Below are 13633 nucleotides of genomic sequence, written 5' to 3' on the forward strand. Positions count from 1 at the left end.
GCACAGAGCACAAATGACATTCCACTGTTTAATGGACTAGTACCAACACCAATGCTTAGATACCACTGTTCCCAAGGCTGCCAGCCTTCACATATGTGAATCATGTACTTAAAGGAAAACAAGCTACACATGAGATGGACCCTACACTTGCATAGTTTGAAGAAGGATCTGACAAGGCTTCCAGGAGTCCATCTAACTCCCAGGACTCCTCTTAAATAAAAGTTCCTTATGTTTTTAAAAATGACTTCTTTGAGATATAATTCACATATCAGACAATTCTCCCATTGAAGACATACAACTCAATGGCTTTCATTATATTCACAAATCCTTCCTTCTTGATTATATAAAGTTACTATTTTCAGGTTTCCATCTTGTCATCCCTGCTCTGTTTGGTCCAAGCAGTGCTGACAGAACCCAGAACTTGATGTGGACTGCTGTGGCCAGAACCCATTCGGGTTGGTCAAGAAACCTGCCCTGAGGTCCTCAGTCTTTGGGAAAAACTGAGTTTCCATCAAAGACCATATGATAAAGTTGTCACTTAAGTACAAATAGAAGAAACCACTGATTCCCAGGTTTACTCACATCCTTGTTTGGATAACCAGGAGACCCAAGCAGGAGGATCCAGAAGATGAACCTGTGTACCTCCATGTCCTGGTCCTCTCAGGGGTCCTGAGGTTGCCAGGAAGGTCGTCAGAGAGTCGGGTAGGAAAGGGTTGGGGAATGGGTAGGAATGGGCATAGGATTGAGTAGGGGATGTGGCAGGAAAGGGGGTGTTGGGTACCTGGGAGGGGAAGAAGAAGGGCTCAGGGAAAGTACTTGGTCAGATCAGGTTCTGGGGGGGGAGGAGGGTTCAGACAGGTCACTAGGTCAGTAAGTCAGCAGGACACAAGGAGCAGGTGAAGTGAACTCTCAGGAGCAGTTGGAGGGGACGAGAGCTTCGTCCTCCTCCGAGCCTTCTCCTGTTTGACTGCTGCCTTAGCAACCCCGATGCTTTATACTCCCTGTTGACCAATCACCGGCCTTCACCCCTGGTTCATCACAGTGGACAGCGTGTGACCTCATGTTTAGAATGCCCCTCCCCCAACCGGTGCCTCCCCAGGAGCCATCCCAGTAACAGGTCCTCTTTGGAACCTTCACAGACCTTCTGGTTTCTGGTCCTTCCCAACCCAGGTCCCCTGTGCCCCACTTCTGGGCACCCCTCCTTCCTTTCTGACCTCCCAAGGTTTCCCAAGGCCATTGGCTGAAAAGCATACAAAGCAAAGGATGACAAAAGTGAAAGAAGAATCAAATACACAAGTAGAGTAGGAGGTTTCACATCCCTCTCTCAGCAACTCGTACAATAAGCAGACACAACATTCATAAGATGCAGAAGACCTTAACAGCAAACCATCTTAATCATACAGATATATCCATATATCTACACCAATATAACAACTGTTGAGGGCACATTAATTTAGGAAGATATGATACATTTACTAAATTAACCCTACTTATTTGGGCCATAAAGCAAATTTTAATATATTTCAGAGGAATGAAATCACACACACCACATTTCTGGTGATGTAATTCTGCTAGAAGTCACTGACAGAAAGCTAACTAGAAATTCCCGTATGTTTGAAAATTGAGAAGTAACTTTATAAATAAAATATAAATTTGAGAAGAAATTCCAAAGGAAAAGAGTCTATACTTGAACTGAATGATATCATCATGATAAAATGGTAATAAAATACATCTTCCTCTGCCCTGGGAATTCCACTTGTGTGATGAGATTGTATGGTCTCAAAATCATCCCCGATTAAACAGACATCTTCACACCTGAAACAGTGGTGAACATGTCACTTATCTGTCACCCTGCTACCTGTTAGCATGGGCTTACATTATGAACTTCAGTGTGGGAAATCCAAGCTGACTCTCATGACTGATCGCCCAGGATCTCCAGGGAGGTGAGGATTTTAAGAGAGAAAGTTCATCATCTTCTCCCCTGCGAGACCTGGGGACAATACCCAGAGAGCTCGGCAGGATGAGGAGTGAAGGATAGAGAAAGCCAAGTAGGTAGCAGGGGCCCATGGACCCAGGTGACTAGGACAAACCCCATTGGTGATCATCTCTTCTGCACCCTGTCCTGAGCTCCCTAAGGTGCACACAGCATTTCCTCAACTTGTTCAGACCCGTGGTAGCTTGAAATCATTGCTTTAAATCCCATTGCTTTTTATTATTATGTAGATTTATAGCAAACAGGAAACATTCAGTTATATCAGTTATTTCAGCTATATCAGTTATTTCAGTTATATCAGTTACATCAGTTACATAACAGATATATTGTCAGTTATATAACTGATATGTTGTCAGTTATATAATTGATATTATATCAGTTGTAATAGAAAACCAAAGTCTTTTACCACAAATGTAAAGAAACCGTCAAAAACAAGTAAAACAAAAACAAGGACAACAAAACAAGTGCATATGAAATTCTGTTTAGATGCTGTTGCCTGCCTCAAGAACCTCAGAGGTGGACTGTCCTGTCTAGGAGAGACTATTGCAGAAGGTGTGGAAGTCGGACTAGCCCAGAAGTGAATGGGAGAGAGGCTCCTGTAAGGGACTGGGGACTTCATGAAGGGTGCCAGGGTCACCTTGATCAGAGCTCCAGCAGGGAGGAGGGAAAGAAGGAGAAGAGAACAGAGGTTGGGGGGCCTGGAACAGGTGAGATCTTTCCTGCAGCCGAGGAAGCGCTTGCTCCCCAAAGCCACCCAGTGTGAGCCTCCCATACAGGAGAGCCCTGCATGGCCCCTGGAGGCCAGGCCAGCAGCCTTGAGATTAAGATTCAGCTGTGTTGCTTACTGGCTGTGTGACACTGAATGGGTTTTCTTCATTAAATTGGGAGTGTCCAGGCCTGCATCCCAAGACTGTCCTAAGGACAACAAAAAGCCTCATGCTGAGCCCCTGTGGAGATTAGCATCATCATCTCCCAAGGGCATCTGTCCTCCCAGAACTGGCACCTTTAAAAGTGTGCAGCCGTTAAAGGCAATAATGATACAATCAAGGGCCTCTCTTGTTACGGGATGGTGCTAAGCCCTGTGCAGGCATCATCTTGTGGTGTCCTGAGGTTGGTACCATCTCTATCCCCCTTGCATAGATGGAGAGTCAAGTTCAGAGTGATCAGAGAGAGGGCTTTACCCAGGGTGAGAAAAGGGTCAGAGGACACTTTGGTCCGGGAAGGGATTTGGGGAGAGAGGGAAGCTGAGGTCTGGAGACTCCAGAGGGAGAAGGGACCAGAGAGAAGCTCTGCCTAGGACCCAGCTTTGCTTGGGGTTCCTTGCTCAGAAGATGAGCTCAAACCAGCTGGCTATGGTCACAGCCCTTTCTTCTCCACCGGGGACTGACACAGTCATTGCTGTGTTAATGATAATATTGTCACATAATAGTCCTGACGATGGCATTATTCTTATTATTGTTATTGTGAGAGAGGGTGCAGCCCACTCTGACACATGCAGGGTCCTAACACTGCAGGATCCTGGGGACACATGCCTCTCTCCCTCTCTTGACCTCGGGATCAGCTAAGCCCCATGCAACACCTCCACTCAAAGTGCACACTGTCAGGGTCCCTGTCCCTGCCCGGGGCCCCTGTCCACAGAACCACCCTACCCTGGCCACTCTCTGGTACCTCAGGACCCAGCACAGCTGTCCAGAAGGCCCTGGCAGGGGGGAGATGCCCAGCACTCAGTCTGGAACTAGGAAAACACCCCCTTCCATGGCAGCTTAGGTGGGGCAGGTCATACCCCGGTCTATTCATCCTGTCTGCCTGCAGTGGCCTCCACTGAGTGCCAGGGCTGTTTGTTTTGTAAGCCTGGGTAAGGGATGAAGGTCTGGGAGTGTGTGTGTGTGTGTGCACTTGCGCATGCATGCACAAGTGTGTTTGGGTGTGTAAATCTGCATTATGGACCTGTGAGTGTGCTTCTGTGTCTGTGAATGTATTGATTGTGGATGTGAGTTTTCCACTGTATGGCACTGTGTTTCTGTGTGTCTTTGTATGTATTGTGTGTGTCTGTATCTCTGAATGACTGTATGTTGGTCATGCAAGTCTGTGTCTCTGGAAGTGTGCGTCCCTGCTGGAGCATCTATGTGTGTCTGTGTTATATATCTCTGTGTGTGTTGGTTGTGTGAGTGAATCTACTACCCCTTTGTGTGTTCTTGATTTTATCTAAGTGTGTATCTCTGTGTTCTCTGTATGTGTCTCCAGTGTGTGTAGGGTGTGCCCTGTGGGGCTGTGTCATGTGGCCCTAAGTGTGTGCATATGTTCTCCTCAGGGGTCATTGCCTGTGTCTGCAGTGTGGGTCTGTGTGAGCCTGTCCCTGAGCCCTATGCCCGAGTCCCCAGGTGAGGATGGAGGTGATTCCATGCCTGTGTGTCTTTGTGCTTGTGGTCTTATTTCCCTCTGAGTGTGTGTGTCTGTGCACCTCAGAAAAGGGCAGCTGCAGAGGGGATCTCTCCAAGGGTGACCCTAGTGGTGGGTGAGAAGGAGACAGTATGTGTTTCTCCCACCCCCAGGCTCAGCCCCTTCTGCCCCTTCTCCTCCCAGCCTCTGGTTTTCCCCCTAGTGGTCCTATCTCAGGCCCCAAGGATGGATGGAGTAAAGGATCAGTTCACAGGACCCCAGGCCAGGGGGGCAGGAGGGATCTGAACGTCAGGAGGGTGTTGTAGAGTGTGAGGGGAAGGATGTTGGGGTGGGGGGATACTGGACCCCTGGGAAGATTCCTGGGGGAATTCCTGGGCCCTTGGAAGACATGAGTGGGTGGGCGTATATGGGCGAAAGCTGAGGGGCAAAAGCCCTATGTATGAATGAGGGACTGGGTACCTCTGGAGAGGTCTGGAAGAGTCCTACAGGACTCCTGGGTTCCCAGAGAGCAGGTCCCTCACTCACCCATGTGGGACTTAGGCTGGGACCTAGGAAAGGCTGGTGCCTGGGGCTCTTCGGAGCATTCCTCCTGGACCTCTGTGTCCTGGACATCTACTGGGTGCATAGGGTCACCCAGGAAGCTGGTGCCAGCAGGGAGAATCAGGACCCAGGCTCTTTCTGATGGGGCTGGGGACAATTACAGAGGGACCACATTTAGGATAGGTTCATCCATAGAATGAATGCACAACACAGGGGCACCATTGATGTTCATATTCAGATTTTATTACCTCTAGTCCCAATCTGAGCACTCATCTGGGCAATCCAGAGGGTCAGTTCACAGGATCCGAGGCCAGGGGGGTACGATGGGATCTGGATGGCAGGAGAGGGTTATAGAGTGTGTGGGAGGGGATGCCTGGGGAAGACACTGGATCCCTGGTTAAGGCTTGGAAGATTCCTGGGACCTGGGAAGAGTGAGTGAGTGGGGCACCCTAGGGAGGGATGTGGAACAGAGCTCCTGGGTCCCTGGGAAGGAATGAAGGACTGGGCACCCCCCTTGAAAGAGCTGGAGGAATCCTGCAGGATTACTGCATTGCCAGAGGGCAGGGCTCTCACTCACCTGCACTGATCCAGTCTGGGACCTGGAAGCTGCAGCAGTAGCAGCAGTAGCAGCAGCAGCATTATTGGTGAGCACCGAGGCAGTGGATCTACTGGAGGGTGTCAGGTGAGGGATGGTCTGGCAGCAAGTGTAGTCACCAAGCTGGGCTGGCCACCCCTCCTTCCCCCTTCGCCAGACCCCACACTCACCCTGCCCCTGGCCTCACCCTCCAGTAGGGCATGAGTATGCCAGGCAGGGCAGACACCTGGGACCATATGGAGTGTCCCTCCTAGAGCTACCATTAAGTATGATGTTTGCTGTAGGTTTTTTCTATGTGTTCTTTATCAAGTTGAAGATGATTCCCCTATTCCTAGTTTGCTGAGAGTTTTAATCAGGAATGGGCATTGGTGAACAACTGATGGGCCAAAGAGAAGTCAGAAAGTATCTTGAGAGAAACAAAAATGAAAAGACAACATACCAAAACTTATGGGATGCAGCAAAAGCAGTTCTAAGAGGGAAGTTTCTAGCTATGAATGCTTAATTTAAGAAGAAAGAAAGATCTCAAATTAACAACTCAGCTTTACACCTCAACAAAGTAGAAAAAGAACAAACTAAGCCAAAGTTAGCAGAAAGAAGGAAATAATAAAGATTAGAGTAGAAAGTAAGAAAACAGAGACTATAAAGACAATAGAAAAAATCAACAAAACTGAATTGGTTCTTTAAAAAGATAAACAAAATTGACAAAATTTTAGCTACACAGATCAAGAAAAAAAAAGAGTGCCCAAATAAAATTATAAATGAAAGAAGAGACATTACAATTGACACCACAGAAATACAAAGGATCATAAGAGGATGTGCCAGCACGTGCCAGTCACATAGAGTAGGCCCCTGATAAGTGATAAATGGATGGAAGAAAGTCTACAGAACAGCCCAAGAAAAGGAGAATGAACTTGTGTGTCCAATGCAAATCCTGGAATCCACAGCACTTGCCATTCGCAAGCAAGGAGGGAACAACAAAGAGGAAGTTTCCACCACCTCCTTGTGTCACACAATTTCAAAATCAGGCTACATTTCAAATAGGTAGTAATCTGACACCTAACCCATGTAAATTAAGGACAACTTGAGGGGAACAGATAATGGCAACAAAGCTCAGTGAGCTCAGTCTCCTGCCCCTCTCACTTCTTCCCCAGCCATTTTGTTGCTGACCCAATGCAGAGGTTACATCCTAGAAACAGACAGTATTCAGGAGACCTCATCTATGCCTACCAGGATGCTTGAGGAAATATTATCTACTTAAAAGATATGAATGAAGCCGCCTTTTGTGGTTTTCTCAGGAACCACCTTTGTGCGTGGGAAACCACCCCCCCCCCCCCCACAACTGACTGCCAAGAAAAATCTCTATCGATTGCAAATGTCTGAGGCCCAGAGCATTGTGGTCAATGAGGCTACAGTCCCACTTGTGGACTCTGTCATGTCCAACTGCCCCACCTTGAAGACCAAGCTCCTGGTATCAGATATAAGCTATGGTGGGTGGTTGGGTTTTAAGGAGTTGATGAGGTGACTGGACACTGAAAACAAGATGCTTAAATGAAGCAAATACCTGATTTTGGAAAATGTGATGATACGTGAGAAGTGTTGTTTTAACTTGGGTGGTGTGAGAGGAAAGAGAAGGAAGCTGGACAGCAATTTCTAGTCCTGAAACCAGAGCATCCCCCAACACAAGAATTCATGATCTGTCTTACAAGGTCTCAGTCTGAGTGAAAGTCTCATCTCCTGATTCATACCTGAGTATTCATTCTCAGAGAGGGGCAAAAAATAGGTGATAGTAACATAAATAAGCAGTACACGTATTAAAAAAACAAAACAAAGAACACTCACCCTCGCTGGTAAATGGGGAAATACTTACTAAAATAATGAGAGGATGCCATGTTCATCCTCAGGTTAATGAAATATCGAGTTTCATAATTATTAATGTGGTCTCTAGAGGGCAATATTCCAGTGTCCGGGGATATAAAAGTCAACATGGAACTGATACTCTACACTGCAAAACGAACAAACAAGAAAACACATAAATGATCGAGATAATACAGATTGCAAAAGAGGCTTCGAAACAAAACAGAACAACAAGATAGAGTGACCTGATGTGGAATGGGGGAATTATTTTAGAGTTGGTGGCTTCCGAAGAGAGGACATTTAAGCTGCTATTTGAACACCAAGGAGCCATCCTTCTGAATATCTGTGGTTATGTCCCTGGCAGAGGGAACACTAAGGTAAAGCACCTGAAGTGGGAATGAGCTGGATCTGTTTGAGGAGCAGAGAGAATGCCAGGGTGCCTGAAGTGCAATGAGTGAGGAAGAGAGTAGGAGGTAAAGAGGTTGATGAGCAAGAGACGGTGGACTGCGGAGGCCTTGCAGGTCCTGCAGGAGAGGGAAGGACTTGATCTGACTTACATTTTTAAAAAGTACTCTCTGGCTGCTCTATGAACAATTGAACACAAGAAAGAGACCTGGCAGAGGGCTTGTTGTCCGGGTGAGAGGCTTTGGTGTGGACCAAGGCAGCAGCAGAGGAGACAGGACGCACCTCAGGCACAGAATTTAAATGGACACCAAAATATTCAGTGATCATGAAAAATAACATTTTAATTTTAAAATAAATTTTTAAAAACACATGTAAATAATAAAATAATTGTTTTAAAATGCATATACCTACATATAATTTTAAATATTTATTTTATATATTTATGTTACATATTTGTAACTTACGATTAACCATAAGATAATTTTAACTTTATAAATCTTCTAAAAGAAAATATTTTTAAAATTTCTCGAAATTAAAAATAATCAAATTGGCAAACTATCATCCTCAAACCAACTGCCTGTTTTTATAACAAAGTTTTACTGGAGCCAGGGGCAGGATTAGGCTGACCAAGTGAGGGGAGTCATGCAAGTGCTAGGCTGCATACTGTATTTAAGTAAAACTTTAATATTTTGTTTATCATAGATTTTTGCATTAATTTTTAATTTTTTAAAAAATATGACATTAAAATATTATTCATCTTGACTATTGAATTTGTTGGCATCCCCTTAAAAACCATGCTTGAGGCAAATGTTTCACTCACTTCACCGTAGTCCAGTCCCTGAGTAGAGATAATGAAGAGAATAGACAGATTAATGATAAGTTTTAGAGGTAGAGTTGGCAGGGCTTGTCAATGGATAGGATGTGGCATAGGTAGGTAGGTAGGTAAGTATGCAAGTAGATACCGAAAGAGAGAGAGTAAAGATTACTGAGTACTACAGATTTTTAGCTTGAGCAACTGGTTGAATAGAGGATCTTTTACCAAGAAAATTATGGCTGGAGTGTAAACACCACATATATTTCTTATGCAATAAAAATCAATACAAAATTTTTTAAAAGAGAAAAAATGGCAGCTCTCCCTCTAAAACTCATGCCCCAATATGACAAGATATGGGCTGTTATTTTCAAAAAGTACAGATGACCAAACCAAGGTCCTAGGCTTTAAGTCAGAGAACCTGCATTTAGAACTGACTGTTGCCTCTTTTGTGACTTACAGACTTGTACCCCCAAAGCAAATCTGTGTGGGGATGAAGAGTCAGGATCCAATGGCCATCTGTTTCACCAACAGGACAAAAGGAGCTCCCACACTGGTGGAGTATTCCCAGCATGTTTTGGCAATGGGATGTAGTCAGGCTTCAAGGTACAGTCCTCCCACAGCCTGTACAGGCTTGGGGAATGAAGGGAGAATTTCATGGGACTGTAGGAGAGGAAGAACTTTTCCTCTATCCTTGTAGGTTCTTCTGGCTGGTCTAAATTAAATTAACATGAGACAGAATAGCAGGAGAAAAGTCAAACAGATTCAATAACATGCATACATGGGAGAAACCCAGGAATACTGAGTAACTCACCAACTTGGCCTAAGCCACCACCTTAAATATCATTTTCAGCTAAAGACAACAGAGGATGTTGGGGGTAGTGGTTTGGGACTTCAAAGGGGAGGAAAGCAATTCACATGGAGATGTAAAAGAAAATGTTTGATAAACAAATGTTTGTCGTGCCTTGCAGAGACAATGAGACATGGAGAGGACTTTGATCAAATGGGTCTTGCTAGGTTCTTCCCTGTCTACCACTCCGAGTTCATATTATACTATAGTTATCTATGGTGATAGCTCCTTCCCGAAGCAGGCGTTCTGGCTTAAATTCTTTTAGGCAGTTAGGGGGAGGTGAAAATTTCTTCCTGAGTCTTTTATTCCTAAAAATAATCAAGCCAAAGAGACACATTTTGCAGTGGCAAGTTCTGCTCCCCTACAGGAATAAAGCTAAGGAAGGAGTTTCTTACCAAATACTGCAGAAAATGTCAATATTGAGAGAAGGAACAGGACTGAGAGCAGAGTGGGAGTGTTACACCAAAGGGTCAAAAGAAAATTACTGTAGAGCCAGAAATCTAAGAGTCTGGGCGAGAGGAAGAGCAGTGGGTCCCTGTAGCTGGGGAGGGGTACAGGACAATTATGCAAAAGACACACTGTTGTTTGTTTCCTGTTCTTCCAAGCTAACAGAACCATGGTGAACAAATGTGTTGCCCAATATGTAGTGATAAACACAAAGACAGAGTCACAACTTATAAGGGGTTTGGGTCTAGAGTCAGCATCTAAGATGAAAATCCCATGTCATCATCCTATTCTTAAAAAAAAAATCTTCAAAATATCTCGTGGATACTATACCATCTCTTGGCAAATCCAATGTAGTCCATTTCTCCTCCAGCACCAAAACTGATTTCAATTTCTTAGTTGAAAACAAATTGAAGTAACTGGCTTGCATTTGTTTTGTTTTGATTTGTTTGGAGTTTAGTTTCCCAACCTTATAGTCAAGTCTCTCTAAGATAATTGGTTGTGTGTTATGACTCTATGCTCACGTTCACTTAACAAACTCTACCCAAGGATCCCTTATGTGAAATAGATACACATATATGTGTTGCTCAATCTTACCACCAACTCTTTGACTTTATAATGTCCATTGCATATCAGGTAGAGAATTAGAATTGGAGAAATTGAAATTATTCATTTATTCAATCCATGAATTCATAAAAGTGCCTGCTGGATAACATCCAGGACCTCCTAAAGCCCTGGTACCCGGAAGGCAACATAATGCCAACCAAGGCAGATACTGACGGAATTTAAGGAGATTCTATTGGTCTTAAGGTCATACCCCAACAGTCAGGAAATGTCCCCAAGTTACCCAGATCTACAAAGAAAGGAGCTTTCACAGTGATTCTATAAGATATAGGATTGAAATCTGTGCCAAGTCCCTAGTCTCCAATTCCACCTCCCTGACAACACAACACCTAAACTATCCACATCAAGGCCGGCCCCGTGGCAAAGTGGTGAAATTCACAAGCTCCACTTCGGCGGCCCAGGGTTCAGATCCTGGGCATGGACATGGCACCACTCATTAGGCCATGTTGAGGCGGTGTCCCACATGCCACAACTAGAAGGACCCACAACTAAAATATACAACTATGTACTGGGGGGATTTGGGGAGGAAAAAAAAGAAGGAAAAAAAAGGAAGATTGGCAACACTAGTTAGCTCAGCTGCCAATCTTTAAAAACAATATACAAAACTACCCACATCATTATGATGGGGATACTGAGATAAGAGGGGACTGGAGGCACCTGGAGGGCTGATATTGAGTCAGAGGCCTACAGGCAGGTGTTTAACAGATCTTGTGTTCTAATGTAAATATCAGAAGATATAAGCAATCAAGGAAATCCAAACACAGATTTAGGACCCTGCAGAATCAACTTGCCTTAAAGAGGTCAGTAGTCAAAGAGTGCAGGAATTGAGAGCAGGTTTGACGGTCTCTATCTAATGTCATTTTCAATTCTGTGTTCATTGTAGGGCTCCATACAGTAAGTGTGATACCTGATCTCTACTCTGTGTTGCTCACTAGATCAGGAGAAAAGAGGGGTTCAAAGATGAGTCAGGTGTGAACTTTACCCTCAAGAATTCCACAGGCTAGTCAGAGGGCCATGACAACCATGTGAATAACTGTAATTCATGGCAGAAAGTTTGTGGTTCTTTAAGAGAAAGCATTGGGAGACTCAGAGGACAGAGCAATCATTTCCAAAAGAGAAGAGCATATGAAGGACTGGAGATGAACTCTGTGTATGGGATTTGATTAGTGGAGGTAAGAGTGGAAAGAGCACTCAGAGCAAAGAAAACAGCATAGACAACCCAAAGGCTGGAAGAGAAAAAGCAAGAGGATGTATGGAGCACAGAGCCAGTTTGGCTTAAGTATAAAGTGTGGAAAGGAAAGAAATGAGAGGTGAGAGTGAGGCCAGATGGCCTTGAATATCAGAAAATAATATGGCCCTTATCATGACAGCAGTGGGAAGCCACTGAAGGATTTTTTTTTTTTAAGTAGGAAAATGTGATCATCAGAACAGAGTTCTAGAACACGAGATGATTAGACCAGGAGGCAGTGGCATTTCAGCTCATTACAGCCAGGATAACAGCCCTGCACATTTCCAAGCCTTCCTGCTCTGCCATCTAAACATGGATAATTCCCTGGTACCACTACTTTACTTGGAGAAGCTCTGATACCAAAGAATTATGTGCTCCAAGCACAAGAGCAAGGAAAGTGTTGAGCACTGAGATGGCTCTGGCATTAAACAGATAAACATTCAAACCCCAATTCTGCCAAAGAGCAGGTGTGACCTTAGGCAAGTCATTTCACCTCATGATACTTCACTATTATTTGCAAAATGAGATAATGCTGTATTTTGTGGACTCCAAGATTTTTTTTTACATTTTTTTACATTTCACTGTTAAAATCAGACAGTGCCTTACGATCAACAGCATGCCCGAGTTTAAGTAGCAATGCTTTGTGTTCTTGATGAGTCATAGAGCAATGGTGTGACTCACAATTGATGGCATCTTAGATTGACCAAATACGGTAACACCTACCTCCCAAGGTTGTGAGATTTAAATGAGCTATTGTACAGAGCATGCTTAGCTCAGTGCCTGAACTGAGGCTGCAGGTTAATAACAGTAGCTACCCTAACACGGGGAGGAGGCAGTAGGACATAGTGCTTCAGAGCCCATTGGCTAGATCAAGCTTCAAATTCCAAGGCTGCACTCACTACCTTGTACTAGCCATTTCATGTCTATGAGACAGTTCTCTCATCTGCCAAAATGCCAATCTTATAGCATTTTTGTTAGAATTAAATTAGATATAACTTAAAGTAAAATTTAACAGTATCTCTCAAGACTTACAAATGCACATGTCCTTTTACTCAGGAGTCTGTTTCCAGGAATTCATCCCACAGATACATAGCCAAGGATAGTTTTTGCAATATATGTAATAGCTAAAAGGCTATTTTGGGGGACTGGTTAAACAAGCAAAATTAACTCTCTCCAATGGAATATTATGCTACTATTTGAAAATATAGTACTTCTGCATGTTTGATATGGGAAGATCTTCAGTATGCACTGCTCAGGAAAACAAACAGTGCACAACAGTATATAGAGTGTGCTGCTATTTGTACAGAGGGAAGTATTTAACAAGTTAGCATGTTTAAAGCACTGAACACAGTACCACATAATGGTGTAAGACCCTGAATTTACAAAGGGACAATGGCCAGACAACATGTCAAAGTAGAACTCTGACCCACAATCTGCAGCAACCAGCCCAGGAAGCCACCCTGCTGTGTCTAAGTCAGAGTAGGAAGGAGTCAGACCACTACCCCCAGCAACCTCCTTTGTCTTATCTGAAGATGGTATTTAAGGTGGTGGTTTTGTACATTTTAGTGAGTTGCTCAGCTTTCCTGAATTTCTGCTGTGTATACATGCTATCAAACTTTGTTTGATTATCTCCTGTTATTCTGTCTCATGTTAACTCAATTCTTAGACAAGCCAGAACAACCTAGAGGGTTGGAGAGTATTTCTTCCTCCGCTACAAAGGCAAATGTAGAGTTGAAGAGTTTTTAAAAACCTTAGTTCTCTTAACAGAAAAATTTCAGTTTTTTGAACATAGGAAATTATTTTTAGAAAATAGATTTTCTGTCTTTTAGGTAGACTTACTCAAAAATAAAGAAAAATCTTTTTTTTTTTTTTAAAGATTTTATTTTTTC

At 43.9% G+C, this 13633-nt stretch overlaps 2 protein-coding genes across 7 annotated transcripts in view; both read left to right on the forward strand.

The window, feature by feature from the left end:
* Positions 1-13633, forward strand: part of REXO5 (RNA exonuclease 5) — a 692166-nt gene that overhangs the window by 527679 nt on the left and 150854 nt on the right. The window lies entirely within an intron of this gene.
* LOC102147945 (transport and Golgi organization protein 1 homolog) overlaps positions 2360-13633 on the forward strand; it is a 58588-nt gene continuing 47314 nt past the window's right edge. Inside the window, exons 1-2 of one of the 5 annotated variants that reach the window (XM_070232150.1) lie at positions 2360-2545; positions 9061-9204. The gene's annotated coding sequence lies outside the window, so the exon portion shown is untranslated. Of the gene's footprint in view, positions 5578-9060; positions 9205-13633 lie in introns of all 5 variants that reach the window. The other 4 variants (XM_070232155.1, XM_070232152.1, XM_070232154.1 and 1 more) reach the window with 4 other exon arrangements.

The sequence above is a fragment of the Equus caballus genome, chromosome 13 (genome assembly GCF_041296265.1).
Source record: "Equus caballus isolate H_3958 breed thoroughbred chromosome 13, TB-T2T, whole genome shotgun sequence".
Classification (NCBI taxonomy): Eukaryota; Metazoa; Chordata; class Mammalia; order Perissodactyla; family Equidae; genus Equus; species Equus caballus.